At 47.4% G+C, this 22,655-nt stretch overlaps 1 protein-coding gene across 3 annotated transcripts in view; it reads right to left on the bottom strand.

The window, feature by feature from the left end:
• Nucleotides 1-22,655, bottom strand: part of TMEM184B (transmembrane protein 184B) — a 326,752-nt gene that overhangs the window by 291,061 nt on the left and 13,036 nt on the right. The window lies entirely within an intron of this gene.

Here is a 22,655-nt window from a genome sequence, read left to right as displayed (position 1 = left end):
AGCGCCTTATCCACCTTAAAGGGTGTTTCCCAACGCGCCCTAACTTCTGGCGGGAAAGGGTATACCGCCCATAATTTTCTATCGGGGGGAACCCACGCATCATCACACACTTTATTTAATTTATCTGATTCAGGAAAAACTATGGTAGTTTTTTCACATCCCACATAATACCCTCTTTTGTGGTACTTGTAGTATCAGAAATACGTAACACCTCCTTCATTGCCTTTAACGTGTGGCCCTAATAAGGAATACGTTTGTTTATTCACCGTCGACACTGGATTCAGTGTCCCTGTCTGTGTCTGTGTCGACCGACTAAAGTAAACGGGCGTTTTAAAACCCTTGACGGTGTTTTTGAGACGTCTGGACCGTACTAATTGTTTGTCGGCCGTCTCATGTCGTCAACCGACCTTGCAGCGTGTTGACATTATCACGTAATTTCCTAAATAAGCCATCCATTCCGGTGTCGACTCCCTAGAGAGTGACATCACCATTACAGGCAATTGCTCCGCCTCCTCACCAACATCGTCCTCCTACCTGTCGACACACACGTACCGACACACAGCACACACACAGGGAATGCTCTGATAGAGGACAGGACCCACTAGCCCTTTGGAGAGACAGAGGGAGAGTTTGCCAGCACACACCAAAAACGCTATAATTATATAGGGACAACCTTATATAAGTGTTTTCCCTTATAGCATCTTAATATATATATAAGCATATCGCCAAATTAGTGCCCCCCCTCTCTGTTTTAACCCTGTTTCTGTAGTGCAGTGCAGGGGAGAGCCTGGGAGCCTTCCCTCCAGCCTTTCTGTGAGGGAAAATGGCGCTGTGTGCTGAGGAGATAGGCCCCGCCCCTTTTTCGGCGGCCTCGTCTCCCGCTCTTAACGGATTCTGGCAGGGGTTAAATATCTCCATATAGCCTCCGGAGGCTATATGTGAGGTATTTTTAGCCAAAATAGGTATTCATTTGCCTCCCAGGGCGCCCCCCTCCCAGCGCCCTGCACCCTCAGTGACTGCCGTGTGAAGTGTGCTGAGAGGAAAATGGCGCACAGCTGCAGTGCTGTGCGCTACCTTTAGAAGACTGAGGAGTCTTCTGCCGCCGATTCTGGACCTCTTCTTACTTCAGCATCTGCAAGGGGGCCGGCGGCAAGGCTCCGGTGACCATCCAGGCTGTACCTGTGATCGTCCCTCTGGAGCTGATGTCCAGTAGCCAAGAAGCCAATCCATCCTGCACGCAGGTGAGTTCACTTCTTCTCCCCTAAGTCCCTCGTTGCAGTGATCCTGTTGCCAGCAGGACTCACTGTAAAATAAAAAACCTAAGCTAAACTTTCCTAAGCAGCTCTTTAGGAGAGCCACCTAGATTGCACCCTTCTCGGCCGGGCACAAAAATCTAACTGGCTTGGAGGAGGGTCATAGGGGGAGGAGCCAGTGCACACCACCTGATCCTAAAGCTTTACTTTTTGTGCCCTGTCTCCTGCGGAGCCGCTATTCCCCATGGTCCTTTCAGGAACCCCAGCATCCACTAGGACGATAGAGAAATATAAAAAACACACAAACGCCTCTTTCACTTAAACACACACACGCCTCTCACTTACACTCACGCCTCTTACTTACACACGCCTCCTTAGCTTAAACACACACATGCCTCACTTACACACACGCCTCTCACTTACACATGCTTCCTTCACTTAAACTCACACACACACACGCCTCCTTCATTTAAACACACAAACATGCCTCTTTCACTTACACACACGTCTCCCTTACACGCACACACACCTCTTTCACTTAAAAACACACACAAAAACACATGCTTCCTTCACAAACACACCTCATTTAAACATGCACACATAAAACACAGTGCTGCCAACATTTATTAAAGACCCCCCAGCACCCCTCCCCTTTCCAACTACACCCCCCCCCAGTGCCTACCTGCTGCTATCAGCCCAAAGGAGGAACAGAGAGCTTCACTCGGCACTATTCCTTCTCTCTCTCGTCTCCCTCTATTCCAGGCATTCCCAACCACGGTCCTCAAGGCACACTAACAGTGCAGGTTTTAGTGATATCCAGGTTGCAGCACAGGTGACTTAATTAGTAGCTCAGTTATTTTGATTTAACCATCTGTTCTGCAGCCTGGATATCACTAAAACCTGCACTGTTGGTGTGCCTTGAGGACCGTGGTTGGGAATGCCTGCTCTATTCCTTCACTCGCTCCCATCTCCCTCTATTCCTTCTCTCTCTTCCTTCTCCCCCTATTCCTTCTTCCACAATTCCTCTCTCGCTGCCTGCAGTCTCTCCCATTCCTCCCCTCTCCCTCTATGTTGTCTCCCCTCTATTACTCCTCTCTCTTCAGTCTCCCCCTATTCCTTCTCTTCCTTCTGCCCCTATTCCTTGTCTCTCTTCCTTCTGCCCCTATTCCTCGTCTCTCTTCCTTCTCACCCTATTCCTTCTCTCTCTTCCTTCTGCCCCTATTCCTTCTCTCTCTTCCTTCTGCCCCTATTCCTTGTCTCTCTTCCTTCTGCCCCTATTCCTTGTCTCTCTTCCTTCTGCCCCTATTCCTTGTCTCTCTTCCTTCTGCCCCTATTCCTTGTCTCTCTTCCTTCTCACCCTATTCCTTCTCTCTCTTCCTTCTCACCCTATTCCTTCTCTCTCTTCCTTCTCACCCTATTCCTTCTCTCTCTTCCTTCTCACCCTATTCCTTGTTTCTCTTCCTTCTGCCCCTATTCCTTGTCTCTCTTCCTTCTGCCCCTATTCCGTCTCTCTTCCTTCTGCCCCTATTCCGTCTCTCTTCCTTCTGCCCCTATTCCGTCTCTCTTCCTTCTCACCCTATTCCTTCTCTCTCTTCCTTCTGCCCCTATTCCTTGTTTCTCTTCCTTCTGCCCCTATTCCTTGTCTCTCTTCCTTCTCACCCTATTCCTCTCTCTTCCTTCTCCCCCTATTCCTCCTCTCTCTCCTGTCTCCCCCTGTTCCTCACATCTCCATACTTCTCCTCTCTCTTCCATCTCCCCATATTCCTCCTCTCTCTTTCCCATAAATGTCTAAAAATTTACAATATTTTAGCCTCCTGCTCATCACAAGTTTGATGAGCAGGCAGGCTGCGGGCATTGGCGGGGGCATTGCCAGTAGCGGGCATTGGATCAGCGGCTGTAGGAGTCATCAGCGGTACTCAAAGGACATTATGGCTGCAGTGCCTCACCAGTCACTGACCTCACCGCACACCACTGCTACAGCTCCGCATTGTCTGCAGGTTTCTTTTTTGTTTATATTATGTGGAGGGATGAGAGGATACTTTTCTTAATATTTTTTCAGCTTTAAGAACAGCAATATATGTTTATCCCATATATTTCTGAATTATATTATACGAGTCATCACAACTGCCAAGACCGGCTGCAGTTAAAATGCAGGCTGTCGGGGTCCTGGTGTGCAGATACCAACTCCAAAATCCAGACATACGGAATCCCCGCGACACCAATAGAGTAGGAATAGATCCTGTGGCGAGTGCAGCGAGCCCGCAAGGAGACTCTTAGCACTCCCCCCTGCTGCTGCCATTTTGGCGGGCGGGATGAATTCTGGCATCCCATCCACCGGTAAAACATATTTAACCAGCTGAGACACTATTACATGTCTTGTCACCTGTTGTCACCTCAGGTGTTGGTAGGGCTGGCAAGGATAGCTGAGCTGTAACGTCCATTAGCATTGAAATAAAGCAAGGGATCCGTTGAAGGTGGGGTGTTGGTAGGAGGAGCAGTGTCTCTGGGTGTTGCTGGGGTTGGGGTGTTACCAAACACTATATTGCCTCCAGGCATGAACTTACGCCCCAGTGTTCAACCCTGCAAACTACCAGAGTTGGAATACAGGGTCACTCGACCCAGGTTATTCCAACTCAGCCCTGTTACACCGCACAGCAACACGGTTATTGCTCATGTGCAATAACCCGTGTTATATGCCGACAGTGTAAAAGGGGTATAATTCTGAACTATCATCTTTGTTTTGAATATTCCAAATTTACAGATATCGTCTGCATAAACAAAACTAATACTATGAATATCTATGAAACATTGTAACATTGTTATGTCATTTTTATTTGTCGAGAAACAGAAACCAGATCCTGCACTAACTACAGTGGCTCATAAAATTACAATAACTGCTACCAATACAGATGTAGCCACACTCATTGCGTGCGTATATCCGCACCAGTGACCCATACGCATTGCATTAATGGGTGGTAGGTGTAAATAGGCGCAGCCAGACCCAGCTAGTCGTTGCTGTGATGTGTATGCATTACGGCAACGATGAGCCTGGCTACATCAGTATATCACTTACTGCGCCACGGTGATCATACACAAGGCACTTTAGAGGCTTCTAAACCCTATTTACAAGGAGCCTACAATCACCTACATTTTAATGGAAATCAGTTTGAAACTCACCTTATGGCCATAAGAAACACAACAGTCTTTTAACATTCTGTTAATGAGATTTCCAGGTGCAATCTTTACCAATGTGTTATTGTACATTTAACCAATACTTTAAAGCAGGGCTTCTCAACCTTTTATTGGTGAGTAACCACTGTGATTAGGTCAAGTACCACTTTGCAGAAGGTATGAATTTATGAACGTGTAAACATTTGTGACATTCATATATCAATAATGTCGTACTTATTTTGTCAAAACAAACCAAAACTAATGCAGTGGTAGCATGCATAATTATTTTTTATGTTCTTTTCTATACATTATAATGTCTTTACCTCCAAGTGACACTGTAGTTTGTAGTAATGTAAAAGACCTGGGGGATACTAAGTTGTCAATCCTATTAGCTGAATTCATGAGTAAATGTGGATAGAATGTGCAATTACAGTACCTTTGGACTCACAGATTTTTGTTTGCAGACCCATAGAGCTGCGTACAAAAATATGCGCGTACTGGGTGGGACCTGGCCGTGAGCGGGATTGGAGTGGTTGTTGTCAGAGTTTCTATGCTGTTACAACAGCAACTCGCTCCTAGATATAATAGAATTGACCCATAAGAGTGGTAGAAAGTCCTCGCGGTAATGTGAGGATTTCTCCAATATTTTCTTAATCTGTAAAATCGCTTCTACACCTAAACAGTTCATAACACACCAAGCATCTAGGTTGTTCTGAAGTCCCATGGAAGGATAAGTCAGAGGATTCTAGATCCACAGGTGCGCGGTGAAGTCCGTGGCACTTGGAAGAACAAGACAGTGCATGCGCATCACACATGGGGAAAAAGTTAGACAATCCCAGATATAGGGTGCATAGGTGGTACTTAAACTCAATTAGTCTTGCTGACAATGCCTGCGGTTGAGAACACCTGCTTTAAACTATTCTTAAGACCTAGTTTTCCACTCCTCTCAGCTATTCTTTTTACAACTTACTACAAAAATCATGTAGTCCCCATCCCAAATTCCCTTCCTTCTTCTTCCTGCGTTTCACCTTACTTTGTTGTGATCCCCACATTGATTAAAAAAAAAAAAAAAAAAAAGTTACTTTTTTAAATCATGGGGGTAATTCAATTCCATGTGATGATTACCTCTACTTCACCTATTTTCCTGACTCTGTAAAATGAAGGTCTGTTAAGCAGTTTAATTTGTTTTAATTACTGACTTTGTAAAATAAAAAAATCCTAAAAAATAAATAAATAGGATTTTACTTACCGGTAAATCTATTTCTCGTAGTCCGTAGAGGATGCTGGGGACTCCGTAAGGTCCATGGGGAATAGACGGGCTCCGCAGGAGATAGGGCACTTTTAGAAAGCTTTGGATTCTGGGTGTGCACTGGCTCCTCCCTCTACGTCCCTCCTCCAGACCTCAGTTAGAGAAACTGTGCCCAGAGGATATGAACAGTACGAGGAAAGGATTTATGTAACCTAAGGGCGAGATTCATACCAGCCACACCAATCACACCGTATAACCTGTGAAAAACTACCCAGTTAACAGTATGAACAAGTAACATAGCCTCGGTTCAAGACCAACCAACTATAACATAACCCTTATGTAAGCAATAACTATATACAAGTCTTGCAGAAGAAGTCCGCACTTGGGACGGGCGCCCAGCATCCTCTACGGACTACGAGAAATAGATTTACTGGTAAGTAAAATCCTATTTTCTCTACTCGTCCTAGAGGATGCTGGGGACTCCGTAAGGACCATGGGGATTATACCAAAGCTCCCAAACGGGCGGGAAAGAGCGGATGACTCTGCAGCACCGATTGAGCAAACAGGAGGTCCTCCTCAGCCAGGGTATCAAACTTATAGAACTTTGCAAAGGTGTTTGACCCCGACCAAGTAGCAGCTCGGCACAGTTGTAGTGCCGAGACACCTCGGGCAGCCGCCCAAGAAGAGCCCACCTTCCTAGTGGAATGGGCCTTAACCGATTTAGGCAATGGCAATCCTGCCGTAGAATGCGCCTGCTGAATCGTGTTACAGATCCAGCGAGCAATTGTCTGCTTTGATGCAGGAGCGCCAACCTTGTTGGCCGCATACAGAACAGACAGAGCTTCAGTCTTCCTGATCCTAGCTGTTCTTGTCACGTAAATCTTCAAAGCCCTGACCACATCCAGGGCCACTGAGTCCTCCAAGTCCTGTGTAGCCACAGGCACGACAATAGGTTGGTTCATATGAAAAGATGAGACCACCTTGGGCAGAAATTGAGGACGAGTCCTCAACTCTGCCCTATCCATGTGAAAAATCAGGTATGGGCTTTTATATGATAAAGCCGCTAATTCCGAAACACGCCTTGCAGAAGCTAAGGCCAACAACATGACCACTTTCCAACTCCATTGTTTTGAGTGGTTCAAACCAAGGTGACTTGAGGAAACTTAATACCACGTTAAGATCCCAAGGCGCCACCAGAGGTACAAAGGGAGGCTGAATATGCAGCACTGTACTTCAGGAAGAGAAGCCAGTTCTCTTTGAAAGAAAATGGATAAGGCCGAAATTTGGACCTTTATGGACCCTAATTTTAGGCCCAAATTCACTACCGTTTGAAGGAAGTGAAGCAGACGGCCCAAATGGAACTCCTCCATAGGAGCAGCTCTGGCCTCACACCAAGAAACCTATTTCCGCCATATACGGTGATAATGTTTCGATGTCACATCCTTCCTAGCCTTGATCAGGGTAGGAACGACCTCCTCCGGAATCCCTTTTTCAGCTAGGATCCGGCGTTCAACCGCCATGCCGTCAAACGCAGCCGCGGTAAGTCTTGGAACAGACAGGGCCCCTGCTGCAGCAGGTCCTGCCTTAGAAGAAGAGGCCACGGATCTTCTGTGAGCAACTCTTGCAGATCCGGATACCAAGTCCTCCTTGGCCAATCTGGAACAATGAGAATTGTTCTGACCCTTCTTAGTCTTATTAATCTCAACACCTTGGGTATGAGAGGCAGAGGAGGAAACACACAGACCGATCTGAACACCCATGGTGTCACCAGAGCGTCTACCGCTACCGCCTGAGGGTCTCTTGACCTGGCGCAATACCTCTTTAGCTTTTTGTTGAGACTGGACGCCATCATGTCTATTTGAGGCAGTCCCCACCGATCCACGATCTGTGTGAAGACTTCTTGATGAAGTCCCCACTCTCCCGGATGCAGGTCGTGTCTGCTGATGAAGTCCCCACTCTCCCGGATGCAGGTCGTGTCTGCTGAGGAAGTCCGCCTCCCAGTTGTCCACCCCCGGGATGAACACTGCTGATAGTGCGCTTACATGGCCTTCCGCCCTGCGCAGAATCCTGGTCACCTCTGCCATGGCCACTCTGCTCCTTGTGCCGCCTTGGCGGTTTACATGAGCCACTGCCGTGATATTGTCCGACTGAATCAGAACCGGTTTGTTCTGAAGCCACTCCTCCGCCTGGCGTAGGGCGTTGTAAATGGCCCTTAACTCCAGGACACTGATGTGGAGACAAGTCTCTAGGCTTGACCAGAGACCTTGGAAATTTCTTCCCAGTGCGACAGCCCCCCAACCTCGGAGGCTCGCCTCCGTGGTCACCAGGATCCAGTCCTGAATGCCGAACCTGCGACCCTCTAGGAGGTGAGCACTGTGCAGCCACCACAGGAAAGATACCCTGGCCCTGGGAGACAGGGTGATCCGTTTCTGCATATGTAGATGGGACCTGGACCATTTGTCCAATAGGTCCCATTGGAAAGTCCTCGCATGGAACCTGCCGAAGGGGATGGCCTCGTATGAAGCCACCATCTTCCCCAGAACCTTTGTGCAGTGATGCACCGAAACGTTTTTTGGCTTTAAAAGGTTCCTGACCAGGGCTATGAGCTCCTGAGCCCTCTCCACCGGAAGAAAAACTCTTTTTTGGTCTGTGTCTAGAATCAGGCCCAAAAAGGTCAGACGCGTTGCAGGAACTAGCTGGGATTTCGGTAAATTGAGAATCCAGCCGTGCATCTGTAACGTCTTCACGGACAGAGACACGCTGTCCAGCAACTTCTCCCGAGATCTCGCCTTTATAAAGGAGATCATCCAAGTACGGGATAATTGTGACTCCCTGCTTGCGCAGGAGCACCATCATTTCCGCCATTACCTTGGTGAAAATTCTCGGGGCCGTGGAAAGCCCAAACGGCAACGTCTGAAATTGGTAGTGACAATCCTGTACTGCAAATCTCAGAAACGCCTGGTGAGGGGGGAAAATCGGAACATGAAGGTACGCATCCTTTATGTCCAATCCCCTCCCTCCAGGCTGGCGATGACCATTCTGAGCGATTCCATTTTGAACTTGAACCTCTTCAAGTACAGGTTCAGGGATTTTAGATTTAGAATGGGTCTGACCGAACCGTCCGGTTTCGGTACCACAAACAGGGATGAATAATAACCCCCTCCTTGCTGGAGATTAGGAACCTTGATTATCACCTGTTGAATGTACAATTTGTGAATTGCCGCTAACACTAGGTCCCTCTCTGACGGGGAAGCAGGCAGAGCCGATTTGAAAAACCGGCGAGGGGGCATGTCTTCGAATTCCAGTCTGTATCCCTGGGAAACAATCTCTATTGCCCAGGGATCCACCTGTGATTGAACCCAGACGTGGCTGAAAAGACGAAGACGTGCCCCCACTTGATCAGACCCCTCCCCCCCCCCCCCGGAAAGCCCCAGCGTCATGCTGTGGACTTTGCGGAAGTAGAGGAGGACTTCTGCTCCTGGGAACTAGCTGAGTGCAGCTTTTTTCCCTTGCCTTTACCTCTGGCAACGACGGACGATCCTCGTACCTTCTTGTTTTTATTGGAACGAAAGGACTGCATTTGATAATGTGGTACCTTCTTAGAATGCTGCGGGGGAGCATAAGGTAAAAAATTAGATTTACCGGCCGTAGCAGTAGAGACTAGGTTCGAGAGGCCTTCTCCAAACAACTCCTCCCCCTTGTAAGGCAATGACTCCATATGCCGCTTTGAATCGGCGTCTCCCGTCCACTGTCGGGTCCACAAGAGCCGCCTAGCAGAAATAGACATAGCGTTTATTCTAGAGCTTAGTAAACAAATGTCTCTCTGAGCATCCCTCATATACAAGGCAGCATCTCTGATATGCTCCATGGTCATTAGAATGGTATCCCTATCTAAGGTGTCCATCTCCATAGATAAGGAGTCTGCCCATGCCACGACCGCACTACAAACCCAGGCCGACGCCATGGCCGGAATAACTATAGTTCCTGAATGTGTGTAAATGTGCTTCATGGTAATTTCCTGCTTGCGATCAGCAGGATCCTTGAGGGAAGCAGTATCCGGAGAAGGCAGTGCCACCTTCTTGGATAAGCGTGTCCGCGCCTTGTCTACTTTAGGCGCAGATTCCCATCGTATCCGATCCTTCTGTGGAAAAGGATACGCCATGAGAATCCTTTTGGGAACATGGAGTCTCCTATCCGGAGATTCCCAAGCCTTTTCGCATAATTCGCTTAGCTCAAATGAGGACGGAAACGTGACCTCAGGCTTTTTCCCTTTATACATGTGAACCCTCGTGTCAGGGATAGGGGGTTCCTCCGTGATATGCAAAACCTCTTTTATGGCAATAATCATGTACCTAATACCTTTTGCCACCTTCGGCTGTAATTTTGCATCCTCATAGTCGGCACTAGAGTCAGTATCTGTGTCGGTATCTGTGTCAGCGACCTGGGATATGGGGCGCTTTTGAGACCCTGAAGGTCCTGGCACCACAGGGACAGGCACGGACTGGCTACCTGACTGATCCCTAGCTTCAGCCTTGTCTAATCTTTTATGCAGGAGATTTACATTGCATTCAAGACATTCAGCATATCCACCCAGTCCGGTGTCGGCGTTGCCGACGGCGACCTGACATTCAAGCACTCCCCCTCCACATTAAGCGAGCCTTCCTCATCAAACATGTCGACACACACGTACCGACACTGCACACACCCAGGGAAACTTTTTCTGAAGACAGTATCCCCTGAAAGGCCCTTTGGAGAGACAGAGAGAGAGTATGCCATCACACACCCCAGCGCAACAACCTGGAGACCAACACAGAATGCTTTTCCCCAGCATTGCTCTATTATACTTTATTCCGCCAATTATGTGCCCCCCCCCCCTCTCTTTTTAAACTCCCTTCACCGTGTGTAAGCAGGGGAGAGTCCGGGGAGCTTCCTCTCAGCGTTCTGTGGAGAGAGAAATGGCGCTGGTGAGTGCTGAGGGAGAAGCCCCGCCCCCTCGGCGGCGGGCTTCTGTCCCGCTCAAAATCGTGTAAAATGGCGGGGGCTCAATTATATACATGTACACTGCCCAGCTGTACATGTATATACCTATTTGCCATCTAAGAGGTGTTATTATTGCTGCCCAGGGTGCCCCCCCCCCCGCGCCCTGCACCCATACAGTGACCGGAGTGTGTGAGGTGATGTGGAGCAATGACGCACAGCTGCAGTGCTGTGCGTTACCTCTGTGAAGCTGAAGGCTTCTGCCGCCTGAGACATCTTCTTGCTTCTGTTCTTCTGGCTCTGTGAGGAGAACGGCGGTGTGACTCCGGGGGTGGACGCCCAGGACAAACCTGTGTTCACCCCCTCTGAAGCTAATGGTGTCCAGTAGCCGAGGAAGCGGATCCTATCAGTTAAGTAGGTCTGCCCCTCTCTCCTCAGTCCCTCGATGCAGGGAGCCTGTTGCCAGCAGTGCTCCCTGTGAAAAAGTAAAAATCCAAACAAAAATGCTTTCTGTAGCAAAGAACTCAAGAGAGCTCCCTGCAGTGCGCCCTTCATCCTCTGGGCACAGTGTAAAACTGAGGTCTGGAGGAGGGACATAGAGGGAGGAGCCAGTGCACACCCAGAATCCAAAGCTTTCTTAAAGTGCCCTATCTCCTGCGGAGCCCGTCTATTCCCCATAGTCCTTATGGAGTCCCCAGCATCCTCTAGGACGTTAGAGAAAAAAAGAAATGTTCCCTCTGATGAATCTGTTAGCGCTTGCAGCAGAGAAACGCATAAGAGCAGCATCTTTCTCAAGCCACTTCCCTGGGACAAGTTCTTGACATCTTTACCTAGAAAGACTAAAAAAATCTTAATATACATAGTTTGGAGCAGAGAAGGAAAAGGGTGGACACGATACACTTTCAAATATACCAAGGGTTTTAATAAGGTACAGGACGTAAACATTCTTCAGAGAAAAAGTAGTATTAGAACACGAGGGCATGCACCGACACTGGAGGAAGGTAGGTTCAGGAACCTCCCGTCAGAGTAGAGGCCAGTAGTAGAAAAATGTAAAACATGCTTGGGAAAAGGCAAAAGGATATCCTTACAAAGAAAGAAGAATTATACAGGGTTTGCAGTAAAAAATATGGTTAAAAAAAAGGAAAGAATAGATGGGCCAAGTGGTTCTTATCTGCTGTCAAATTCTATGTTTCTAGCTTCCAAAGCGGACGCTATTTAAGGACTACTGCCTACAAAAGCGCTGGTCACTGCACAAATCCTTCAGTGGAAAGCCGTTCTGTCTCAATGGACACAATACAGCTAAAGATGGACTGGCTAACTGACACTCTGTAGCTGTCTACACTTACTGCTAAACAGCTTATGTGCACTGGGAATATGCACCAATTAAATTATTACAATGTGGGCTATGCAAATTACGGACAAGTGATCTATTATACCATTTGCAGCTTCCCAAAAGCTTTAATGGACTGTCTTAAGCTGGGTACACACTAGACGAATTTTTGAATGATGTTGACAATAACGACACATAATTACGATAATTGTCCAGTGTGTACGCACAATATTGTTAAAGAGGCACACTCCCGCGGGACATTAACAATGTCCTCTGTCGTCTGTACATGCAGGTCAGACTGACGATATCGTCAGAAACTGCATTTCTGGGGTAGTGACAGGATGACGTCACTAAACGCTATGGTTTGTGATATCGTTCAGCGCGTATTCACTAATCTCGATTGCCCGGGAGTTCAAGGCCAAACACTGACAAAATCGCTTAACTTCCTAGACTATCAGCTAGAATTGATCCCCACAAAGATTTGGAGTGGGGGCATCCTTCTCTCCCTAGGTGTTACCAACATTGATTTGTTTATATGGAACTCTATTTACACAGGATAATTGCACTACCTCTAGCTTTACACAATTCCTCCAAGAGAGGACTATGGGGATAGTGACCTGGTTCTAATATTTCTACCCCAACTACAGATCTATTACTTATTCTTTTTTAAATGGACTGAGAGCAGGGACACCTGCAGGGGTGATACAAATTTTGATTATATGTGGCTAATTTCAGGACAGGTGGCAAACACTTATATTCACCCTCAGGTGGTAGCGTGGACCACCACCCAAGTGGGAATACCAGGCTTGGGTAAGTATTCAGACCATCGGCATTTCCCTAGCTGTCGGGATTCCAGCGCCTGTATCCTGACCGCCGGGATCCCAATAGCCGGTAATCTAACCGCATACTGTGTGAAGATTGCATACAATAGATATGTACACAGATCTTTTAACAGTCGTTTTTTTTTTTTTTTACCTTCTGAAGTACTGTACAGAGGTACCCGGCCTGAGCTCTTGGCAGTTCCTACTGTTACTAACTTCTTGGGTTTCCCAATTATAAGGAAAGTGTTTTGTTTGGTTTTAATGGAGGATTTAATTCAGGAAGAAATAATGCAGCTTTTAACTCCATGGTGGGAATTAAATTGTTCTTTAGGTGTAGATTAGCAATGGGTGCACAAAAGAGCAATTCAATTGTTACTCTTATTGGGTGCAAGTGTCATGAGTGTCCACATTTCTGCTTGCAGCCTCGTAAGGTAGCGAGCAGAAATGTACAAAGTCTGTGGTTTAGATGCGGTGTTCCTTGGGTACAACAAGCAAAATAATTAATGAGCACATAAAACAACAGAATTGCTACATCGGGTGACCATTAATTATCACAATTGAATTTCCACCATAAATGTAGCTTTTAGCACGACCATTAAGAAAAAGAAATGCGTGGTCTCTCTGCGGTATCAGTACTTAACCACTTTCTGACTAGAGTTGCCTGCTGGTGGTCCTGATCTTGACCTTGTTGCTATGATGTTTTTTCTCTTGATTTCTATACCTTCAGCTGTGCAAACAAAGAGGATGTGTGGGTTTCATCATCCATCATCTCCAAGGAGGTCAGTCATAAATAATTCTGCACAGCTGTTGATATCTTTTAAAGCCTTGACCCTTGTATTATGTTCTTGGAATGGACCACTACCAATTAAAATGGATGCAAATACACCAGCTCTAAAGTCACAATGGAATCAGTCTTCATATGACTTATACAGTAGCTCGCACTGTCAGGTCTCCACCAATGAGAGACAAATTGCATACGATTAAATAAATCAGGTTACCCTGTCTACTGTGGTACATGAAGTCTATGGTTGGTCAGTAAAGCAAACTGTGATGGACAGAAAAAGCCTCATTTGGCATTGCAATTTGAGTTTAATGTGCACATGGACAAATTGTATTTTTTTTTTATATGCAAACATTTGTATTTATTTTTTTTAAAGGGGGTGGGGGGCTGTCTGGTAACATGGTTACATTTAAGAACCTATTGAGATATTAAGTGGCTCTACCTAAGGAATTCCAAGGGGTACTACTTACAACAGCCTGAGAACTAAAGGTTTTAGGACTCAAAGCTCATAGGAAGGCTGCCCAGAAAGTATTAAATTAGTATAATACCATTAGTAATGAGTAAAAAAATAAAAAAAAAAGTTAATAGAAACTATTTTGTAAACAATGTGAACTGAATGAAAACTAGTCATTAAGAGACAAGTATGTTTACTTTCATTAAGAAATGTAACAGCCCATTTCTGTTCTTGGTGTAAAGCAGGAGTGTCAAAGAAATTGATCACCACATCCAAAGACCATTCTTTGGAGGACAATTCAGAAGAGATGAAGGCCGGAACCATAATCTCTTGGTTAAGGTGTAAAAAAAAAAAAAAAAAAAAAAGGAAGAAGAGGACACAACCTTAGGTAAATAACCAGGGTGAATTCGAAGAACTGCCCGGTCACGATGAAATATCAGAAAGGGTGAACGACAGGACAAAGCGCCTAGCTCCAATACCCTTCTGGCAGAGGCAATAGCCAGTAAGAACAGGACCTTAGCCGTAAGCCATTTAAGGTCCACAGACTCAGGAGGTTCAAATGGACTCTTGCAGGGCATTCAAAACAACAGACAAATCCCATGGAGCCACAGGAGGAACTTAGGGAGGCTGAATACGTAATACGCCCACAGTGAATGTATGAACGTCAGGTATAGATGCAATTTTTCTCTGAAACCACACCGACAAGGCAGATATGTGAAGCTCGAGAGAGAGAGAGGCCAGATGAAGGCCTAAGTCCAGGCCATGTTGCAGGAAAGCCAGGATTCTGGATGTTTTGAATCTGGGTGTGGTATAAAAGATAGTGTCTTGTTAGACAGTCAATAGATAGACACCATGTTAGACAGACATTAGGTCGACATGAAAAAGGTCGACAGGGTCAAAAGGTCCACACACAAAAAGGTAGACGCCATTTATTTTTTTTGCATTTTTGTGGTTTGCATGGATAGTTTTGTCATCTGGGACCCCCAATTGTAGAAAGGCATACCCTCGCGGGGCACGCTTTGGCCTCGCCACAAGGTTTATAACCAACTCTATGCCGACATGGCCAGAGAAGGTATGAAATAGTCCAAAAACATGTTACATTTTAAAAAAAATTGTCTATTTTTTTATGTCGACCTTTTGACCCTGTCGACCTAATGTCTATTTAACATATGATGTCTATTGACTGTCTAACTAGACACTGTCTATCAACCGGATACCCTTGAATCTGTACGCATCATAGTTCTTATCAGCACATCAGTTGAAGTAAGAATTCCAGACCCTGTAATATATCCGGGCAGATGCCAGTTTGCGGGCTTTCAGCATAGTTTGGATGACCGCCTCAGAAAATCCTTTTGCCCTCAGGAGTGAAGCTTCAAGAGCCATGCTGTCAAAGCCAGTCTGCCGAGGTCTGGATAGAGACAAGGGTCCTGTATGAGGAGGTCTGGTCATTGAGGAAGAAGAAAAGGACGCTCTGTCGATAGTCCCTGCAGGTCTGAGAACCAATGCCGCCTGGGCCACGCTGGAGCAACTAGAAGTAGTATTCCTCCTTCTTGCTTAAACTTCCGCATGAACCTGGGCAAGAGTGACACTGGAGGAAACACGTAAGGCAGCCGAAAGTTCCATGGAATGGCTAGTGCATCCACGAACACTGCTAGAGGATTCTTCTTGATCCAGAGACAGGAACTTTGTGACTGTGTCGAGACGCCATCAGGTCTACATCTGGCAGGCCCCACTTGTCCACTAGGAGTTGAAAGACTTCCAGATAAAGACTCCACTCTCCGGTGTTTCCCAGTTGAGGACACCCGGAATGAACACTGCCGATATGGCAGGCAGATGGCGTTCCGCCCATTGTAGGATTTTTGACACTTCCAACACTGCCATGTGGCTTCGAGTGCCGCCTTGATGGTTGACGTATGCCACCGTTGTAGCGTTGTCTGACCGCATTTGAACAGGCCTGTTCTGTACTAGGGGCAGGGTAAGAGACAACGCATTGTACACTGCCCGCAACTCCAGAATGTTTATCGGGAGGAACGATTCCTCCTTGGTCCACCAACCCTGAAAAAAAGAGTGTTGCTCCAACACTGTGCCCCATCCCCTCAGACTGGTGTCCGTTGTCAGCAGTACCCAGACGGGGATCCAGAAGGGAAGGCCCTTGCTTAATTGCTGGTCCTGAAGCCACCAGGTCAGCGACAGACGAACCTTTGGAGTCAAAGTGATCATATGAGACCTGATCCGATGAGGTGGCACACACCATTTGGAAAGGATTAACCTCTGCAGGGACGAGAATGAAGTTGAGCGTACTCCACCATGTCAAATGTCGACACCATCAGGCCAAGTACTTGCATCACCGAGGTATCGACACTCTGGGATGACAAAGGAAGCATCTTACCCTGTCCTGAAGCTTCAGGACCGTCTCTGGAGACAGAAACAGCCGTTGAATATGTGTCCAGCAGTGCCCCCAGGTGCACCACGCTCTGAGCTGGGACCAGCGAGGACTTCTTCCAGTTGATGGAAGATTGTGGGCTTGAAGGAAGCTTACCGTCAGTTGTAAACGACTGAGGAAAACATTGTGGGAGTTCTCCAGGATCAGCAAGTTGTCCACATACGGCAGGATCCTGACTCCCTGGCAACGGAGATGTGCATTCATTAAGGCCATGACCTTGTGAAGATCCGAGGAGCCGTAACCAGTCCAAATGGCAGAGCCTGTACCGGATTGTGTAGGTTGCTAAGAGCAAACCGCAGATACTGCTGATGCTTTCTTTAAAACAACTGATCAGGTAGTTTTAAACACTGATTAGGTTTGAAGCCAGGTCACTGAGTTAAGCAGTGGACGCTTTAGTCCACTAGGCTATATAGCCTCTTGACGTGGAAATAGGTATATGCAGGCAAGCATCCTGAATATCCAGGGATACCATATAGTCTCCGGGTTCCATCGCCAGCACAACTGAGCGCAGCATCTCCATATGGAACGTGGACACTCTTACAAACTTGTTCAGTGCTTTGAGGTTGATTATAGGCCAGAATGACCCATTAGGTTTTGGGACTAGAAACAGGATAGAGTATGAACCACTGCCCCTTTGGGACAAAAGTACCAGCCTAACACTCCTGTATCCAGGAGAGGACTCATAACCTGCTGCAGAGTTGCACCTTTAGTGGATCCGAAGGGATGACCATGGTGCAAAGCTGGCGAGGGGGACGTCTCTTGAAAGACTGCGCACCTGTGAAAGACAACTTCTCGAACCCATGCATCTGAAGTAGTCTTTAACCAGACCTGGGTTAACTTCAGAAGTCGGCCTCCCAACCTGGGATTTCCTAGGGGGGAGGCCCACCCCATTGTGCGGCAGGCTTGTCTTGTTCAAAAGCAGGCCGACAGGCCGCCCAGGACTGACTGCTTTGCCTTGGGTTTAGTGGTTTTGGAAGCACAAGATTGTCTTAGGTATGCCTAACCTTTTGCTTTCCCTTGAGGCCGAAAGGAACGAAAAGTGGTGCCTTTTGCCTTCTGTGCAGAAGGATTAGTATTTGGGAGAAAGGCATTCTCAGCAGCTGCCATTTCAGGCCAAATTGTATTTAAGTCTTCCCCAAACAAGATGTCTCCCTTAAAAGGGAGTACCTCCAAGGTCTTTTTGGAGTTCAGGTCCATCTTCCATGACCTCAACCACAGAATGTGGCAAGCCAGGACAGACGCATTGGCCGCCTATGCACCCGCCTCAGAGGATGCCATAAAAAAAAAGACGGTGGTGATGTGAGACAGGTATTGTCTGGCCTTGTCAGATATCTCCTCGGGCAGCTCATTCTCTAATGCCTGAACCCATCTTCAATACCTTTAGCAGTTCAGGAGGCAGCAATAGTGGGTCTATGTACAGCACTTCTCAGGGAGTAAACAGATTTCAGTTATCCCTCCATACGCTTATCTGTCGGTTCTTTCAGTGAAGTGACAGTGGTGACAGGCAGAGTTGATGACACTACTAGGCAGGTGACATGAGAATCCACCGCCAGTGAATTTTCCTACTTGTTACATAACTCTGCAAGGGAGAGGGTAGCGAGTGAAGGCCCATTTGGAGAGAGGGAATTTCTTCCCTGGATTAGACCAGGGATCCTGCTGACATCTAATAAATAGTCAGAATGGGGTACTCGATTCTTAGTCACCTTCTGTTTAAACATGTCAGTTTTCTTGGTGACCGTAGTGGAATCCTCAATGTTAGGATTTGCTGAATAGCAACCACTAGAGCAGGGATTTCAACTTGCAAAGAAGAATCCTTGTCAGAAACCCCTGATTCAGTGTCTGACAGGACAGTATGTTCCACCCCCCCCACCCTCCCCCCCTTCAGATGAAACATCTGAGAGATTTGTGGATTGTGAGGAGGAAGCAGCCCGCTTAGATGACCCAGCGACACGGGAGTGACCTGGGGTACAATTTTGTCTGACCAAGGAATGAGTCAACTGCTGCAATTGGTTAGACAGATTCACCGCCCAAGGCGGATGACCATAGGGACTATTTGAGGCTGTAATGGTACAGGTGGTCCCATAGGGGGCATTAGGCATTCCAATAGAGTACCCAGTAGTTTTGAGAATGCAGTAGCCGCAGACTGAGTAGGACGTGTACATAGTACATGGTACACAGATCATCATACACAGCTTCCCCCTCTAACAAATCCTTGGCGAATGCTCTGCATACTGCAGGAGCGTCCATAGATTTACCGCCCTTTCAGTTAGACATTTACACAAATGCAACACAAAGCCTATGAGTATGATAAAGCCAGAGTACAATACCTGCGAATAAATTCTTTAATAGGTGACTGAGTACCCAGTACACAACACCTGCGAATAAATCTGGTATTATGTGACTGAGTACACAGTAGAATACACATAATAGGTAAATACTGTGACGCACTATATAAAACAACCCTGATGCACCCAGTCCCCTAGGGTACAGAATATAGTGATAGATCTCTAGGATACACTGAAAGTGAAACCTCACAGCAGACACAGGCACACACAGTCACATTAGCAATGCAGATAATTATTACATGACAATAAAACTGCAGATAAGAATTTACTTACCGATAATTCTATTTCTCATAGTCCGTAGTGGATGCTGGGGACTCCGAAAGGACCATGGGGAATAGCGGCTCCACAGGAGACTGTGCAAAAAAGTAAAAAGCTTTAGGACTACCTGGTGTGCACTGGCTCCTCCCCCTATGACCCTCCTCCAAGCCTCAGTTAGGATACTGTGCCCGGACGAGCGTACACAATAAGGAAGGATTTTGAATCCCGGGTAAGACTCATACCAGCCACACCAATCACACCGTACAACTTGTGATCTGAACCCAGTTAACAGCATGATAACAGAAGGAGCCTCCGAAAAGATGGCTCACAATAACAATAACCCGATTTTTGTAACAATAACTATGTACAAGTAATGCAGACAATCCGCACTTGGGATGGGCGCCCAGCATTCACTACGGACTATGAGAATTAGAATTATCGGTAAGTAAATTCTTATTTTCTCTAACGTCCTAGTGGATGCTGGGGACTCCGAAAGGACCATGGGGATTATACCAAAGCTCCCAAACGGGCGGGAGAGTGCGGATGACTCTGCAGCACCGAATGAGAGAACTCCAGGTCCTCCTCAGCCAGGGTATCAAATTTGTAGAATTTAGCAAACGTGTTTTCCCCTGACCAAGTAGCTGCTCGGCAAAGTTGTAAAGCCGAGACCCCTCGGGCAGCCGCCCAAGATGAGCCCACTTTCCGTGTGGAATGGGCTTTTACAGATTTTGGCTGTGGCAGGCCTGCCACAGAATGTGCAAGCTGAATTGTACTACAAATCCAACGAGCAATCGTCTGCTTAGAAGCAGGAGCACCCAGCTTGTTGGGTGCATACAGGATAAACAGCGAATCAGATTTTCTGACTCCAGCCGTCCTGGAAACCTATATTTTCAGGGCCCTGACTACATCCAGCAACTTGGAATCCTCCAAGTCCCTAGTAGCCGCAGGCACCACAACAGGCTGGTTTAAGTGAAAAGCTGAAACCACCTTAGGGAGAAATTGAGGACGAGTCCTCAATTCTGCCCTGTCCGTATGAAAAATTAGGTAAGGGCTTTTATAGGATAAAGCCGCCAATTCTGAGACACGCCTGGCTGAAGCCAGGGCTAACAGCATTACCACTTTCCATGTGAGATATTTTAAGTCCACAGTGGAGAGTGGTTCAAACCAATGTGATTTTAGGAATCCCAAAACTACATTGAGATCCCAAGGTGCCACTGGAGGCACAAAAGGAGGCTGTATATGCAGTACTCCCTTGACAAACGTCTGAACTTCAGGAACAGAAGCCAGTTCTTTTTGGAAGAATATTGACAGGGCCGAAATTTGAACCTTAATGGACCCTAATTTGAGGCCCATAGACAGTCCTGTTTGCAGGAAATGCAGGAAACGACCCAGTTGAAATTCCTCTGTAGGGGCCTTCCTGGCCTCGTACCACGCAACATATTTACGCCAAATACGGTGATAATGTTGTACGGTTACATCCTTCCTGGCTTTGATCAGGGTAGGAATGACTTCATCCGGAATGCCTTTTTCCTTCAGGATCCGGCGTTCAACCGCCATGCCGTCAAACGCAGCCGCGGTAAGTCTTGGCACAGACATGGTCCCTGCTGGAGCAGGTCCTTTCTTAGAGGTAGAGGCCACGGGTCTTCCGTGAGCATCTCTTGAATTTCCGGGTACCAAGTCCTTCTTGGCCAATCCGGAGCCACGAGTATAGTCTTTACTCCTCTCCTTCTTATGATTCTCAGTACTTTTGGTATGAGAGGAAGAGGAGGGAACACATACACTGACTGGTACACCCACGGTGTTACCAGAGCGTCCACAGCTATTGCCTGAGGGTCCCTTGACCTGGCGCAATATCTGTCCAGTTTTTTGTTGAGGCGGGACGCCATCATGTCCACCTTTGGTTTTTCCCAACGGTTCACAATCATGTGAAAGACTTCTGGGTGAAGTCCCCACTCCCCCGGGTGAAGATCGTGTCTGCTGAGGAAGTCTGCTTCCCAGTTGTCCACTCCCAGAATGAACACTGCTGACAGTGCTATCACATGATTCTCCGCCCAGCGAAGAATCCTTGCCACTTCCATCATTGCCCTCCTGCTTCTTGTGCCGCCCTGTCTGTTTACGTGGGCGACTGCCGTGATGTTGTCCGACTGGATCAACACCGGCTGACCCTGAAGCAGAGGTCTTGCCTGACTTAGGGCATTGTAAATGGCCCTTAGTTCCAGGATATTTATGTGAAGTGACGTTTCCATGCTTGACCACAAGCCCTGGAAATTTCTTCCCTGTGTGACTGCTCCCCAGCCTCTCAGGCTGGCATCCGTGGTCACCAGGACCCAATCCTGAATGCCGAATCTGCGGCCCTCTAGGAGATGAGCACTCTGTAACCACCACAGGAGAGACACCCTTGTCCTTGGAGACAGGGTTATCCGCTGATGCATTTGAAGATGCGATCCGGACCATTTGTCCAGCAGATCCCACTGAAAAGTTCTTGCGTGGAATCTGCCGAATGGAATCGCTTCGTAAGAAGCCACCATCTTTCCCAGGACCCTTGTGCATTGATGTACTGACACTTGTTCTGGTCTTAGGAGGTTCCTGACTAGGTCGGATAACTCCTTGGCCTTCTCCTCCGGGAGAAACACCTTTTTCTGTACTGTGTCCAGAATCATCCCTAGGAACAGCAGACGTGTCGTCGGAATCAGCTGCGATTTTGGAATATTTAGAATCCATCCGTGCTGTCGTAGTACTACTTGAGATAGTGCTACTCCGACCTCTAACTGTTCTCTGGACCTTGCCCTTATCAGGAGATCGTCCAAGTAAGGGATAATTAAGACGCCTTTTCTTCGAAGAAGAATCATCATTTCGGCCATTACCTTGGTAAAGACCCGGGGTGCCGTGGACAATCCAAACGGCAGCGTCTGAAACTGATAGTGACAGTTCTGTACCACAAACCTGAGGTACCCTTGGTGAGAAGGGCAAATTGGGACATGGAGGTAAGCATCCTTGATGTCCAGAGACACCATATAGTCCCCTTCTTCCAGGTTCGCTATCACTGCTCTGAGTGACTCCATCTTGAACTTGAACCTTTTTATGTAAGTGTTCAAGGATTTCAGATTTAAAATGGGTCTCACCGAGCCGTCCGGCTTCGGTACCACAAACAGCGTGGAATAATACCCCTTTCCCTGTTGTAGGAGGGGTACCTTGATTATCACCTGCTGGGAATACAGCTTGTGAATGGCTTCCAATACCGCCTCCCTGTCGGGGGGAGACGTTGGTAAAGCAGACTTCAGGAACCGGCGAGGGGGAGACGTCTCGAATTCCAATTTGTACCCCTGAGATACTACCTGCAGGATCCAGGGGTCCACTTGCGAGTGAGCCCACTGCGCGCTGAAATTCTTGAGACGGGCCCCCACCGTGCCTGAGTCCGCTTGTAAGGCCCCAGCGTCATGCTGAGGACTTGGCAGAAGCGGGGGAGGGCTTCTGTTCGTGGGAAAAGGCTGTCTGCTGCAGTCTTTTTCCCCTTCCTCTGCCCCGGGGCAGATATAAGTGGCCTTTTGCCCTTATGGGGACGAAAGGACTGAG

Source organism: Pseudophryne corroboree, chromosome 9, assembly GCF_028390025.1.
Source record: "Pseudophryne corroboree isolate aPseCor3 chromosome 9, aPseCor3.hap2, whole genome shotgun sequence".
NCBI lineage: Eukaryota > Metazoa > Chordata > Amphibia > Anura > Myobatrachidae > Pseudophryne > Pseudophryne corroboree.
Note: the sequence above shows the minus strand (reverse complement) of the source record. Positions and strands in the feature narration are given on the sequence as shown.